Source organism: Triticum dicoccoides, chromosome 6A (genome assembly GCF_002162155.2).
Source record: "Triticum dicoccoides isolate Atlit2015 ecotype Zavitan chromosome 6A, WEW_v2.0, whole genome shotgun sequence".
Taxonomy (NCBI): Eukaryota; Viridiplantae; Streptophyta; class Magnoliopsida; order Poales; family Poaceae; genus Triticum; species Triticum dicoccoides.
Window position 1 is genome coordinate 469,250,906 of NC_041390.1, and position 2,821 is coordinate 469,253,726.

The following is a 2,821-nucleotide window of genomic DNA, read 5'->3' on the forward strand; positions in this document are numbered from 1 at the left end:
TAGCGTCAGACGATTTTGGTTTTCTGCTGGAGACCATTCCCTACAAAAGAGAGTTAAGCCTTCTTAACCACCCACATCTTCAAGGGTGGCTTAGAAGCAATAAGTCTAAGTGCAGCATCTGAGAATTTTGGCTTTGAAGCCTTAGCAAACAGTCTTGCAGGTGGACAATAGTACTCATAAGAATAAGCAGAATAGTTCTTGGTCTTATGAACATAGCGGTTTGATGAACCGCTCTCATATTCATATGACTGAGTATGGTCTCCCTGCAAAACATTTGCGTTAGTGCGACTCAGGTGAGTCCTCTGTTTGTATGAAGCCTTTGGACCGTATGAAGCCTTTGGTCTGAGGTTTGTCTTCTTCAAGTGAGGTGTCATGAAGACATTCACAGGAAGATTTTCCAGACACTTTTTCGGAACCCAGATCTTCTTCATAGGCGGTCCATTCCTGCAGTTAGTACCAATGTACCTGGCAAACACTTCACCAATCTGATTCTTAAACAGTATATAGTTTGCATCAAAGGATTCATCAATGATAATGGGGTTAGCACAAGTGAAGCCAGTTAGATTGGATGGATCTGCTGAAGGTTCCTTTGCAGCAACCCACATGGTTTTGGGGTACTGCTCAGGTTTCCAGTAAGAGCCATCTGCATTCATTTTCCTTACGAACCCAACACCCTCTTTCCTAGGGTTTTGGTTCAGAATCTGCTTTTTGAGGACATCACATAGTGTCTGATGCCCTTGAAGACTTTTGTACATCCCTGTTTCAAGCAATGTCTTCAACCTAGCATTCTCATCAGCAATAGCGGTGGTATCCTCAACAGAGGGGTTAGTTACCGCATCAACAGTTGAAGATATTGCAACAGCAGTAGCGGTAGAACATTCAGCAACAGAAGTAGCATTATCACGCTCAATGCATTTAAGACATGGTGGTTCAAATCCTTCCTGAGCGGGACTGATCTGTTTGGCGCGAAGTGACTCGTTTTCTGTTTGAAGATCATGAACCGCTCTCAATTTCTCAAGATCTTGCTTCCTTTGAAGATAATCATAGGAAAGCTTTTCATGAGTTGTTGAGAGAGTTTCATGACGATTTTCAAGTTCCTCATATTTAACGTGAAGATTTTTTATGTCTTCAATTAAGGATTCAGATCGAGTCATTTCAGCACCCAATAGATCATCGCTTCTGTCTAACAGTTTTTGAATATGTTCCATAGCTTTCTGTTGTTCAGTTGCAATTTTAGCAAGTGTTTTGTAGCTAGGTTTTGAAACACAATCAGAGTCATCGTCACTAGATGTTTGATAGTGAGTAGTGTGTGTGTTTACCTTGGCACCACGTGCCATGAAGCAGTAGGTAGAAGCGGAGCAGTCCTTGTCATTTGCATCGGTGTCGGTGATGAAGTCATTGTCTTCAGTGTTGAAGATGGACTTGGCAACATATGTTGTAGCCAGACTTGCGACGCCTGAGTCGGATTCCTCTTCAGACTCCACCTCCGCCTCCTCAGAAGCAGACTCCTCCTCTGAATCCATTTCCTTGCCAACAAACGCACGTGCCTTGCCAGATGAGCTCTTCTTGTGTGATGAAGACTTTGAGGAAGACTTGGAAGAAGACTTTGAGTATTTCTTCTTCTTCTTCTTCTTGTCGTCAGAGTCATATTCCTTGCTCTTCTTCTTCTTTTTGTTCTCATTGTCCCACTGTGGACACTCAGAGATGAAGTGGCCAAGTTTCTTGCACTTGTGACATGTTTTCTTCTTGTAGTCATGAGCAGGAGCTTCATCATTCCTTGAACTTGATCGGGAAGACTTTCTGAAACCTTTCTTCTTCGTGAATTTTTGGAACTTCTTGACAAGCATAGCAAGTTCCCTTCCAATGTCTTCAGGATCATCAGAACTGCTATCAGATTCTTCTTCAGATGAGGAGACAGCTTTTGCCTTCAAGGCACGAGTTCGCCCATAGTTTGGACCGTAGATATCTCTTTTCTCCGAAAGCTGAAACTCATGTGTATTGAGCCTCTCAAGTATGTTAGACGGATCGAGTGTCTTGAAATTAGGACGTTCTTGGATCATCAGGGCCAGGATGTCAAACGAACTATCAAGTGATCTCAGCAGCGTCTTGACGACTTCGTGTTTGGTAATCTCAGTGGCGCCGAGGGCTTGAAGCTCATTTGTGATGTCAGTGAGTCGGTCAAATGTGTGCTAGACATTCTCATTGTCATTTCGCTTGAAGCGGTTGAAGAGATTGCGAAGGACACTGATTCTTTGATCTCTGGGTTGAGATGCCTTCATTGACCTTGGAGAGCCAGTCCCAAACCAGCTTGGATGTCTTCAAAGCACTCACACGGCCATACTGTCCTTTGGTCAGACGACCACAGATGATGTTCTTGGTAGTAGAGTCCAGTTGAACGAATTTCTTGACATCAGCAGCAGTGACACCTTCTCCAGCCTTGGGAACGCCGTTCTCGACGACATACCATAGGTCGACGTCAATGGCTTCAAGATGCATACGCATCTTATTCTTCCAGTAGGGATATTCAGTTCCATCAAAGACGGGGCACGCAGCGGAGACTTTAATTATCCCTGCAGTCGACATAGCTAAAACTCCAGGTGGTTAAACCGAATCACACAGAACAAGGGAGCACCTTGCTCTGATACCAATTGAAAGTGCGTTATATCGACTAGAGGGGGGTGAATAGGCAATTTTTATGAAAGTCTTCAAAACGTGGAAGTTATGAAGACAAACAGTAGAGATATGCCTATTACTATGCAGCGGAAGGTAGACTACACTAGGCAAGCCATGGTCAAGTATCAACAGAGTGAAAGCACAGTGA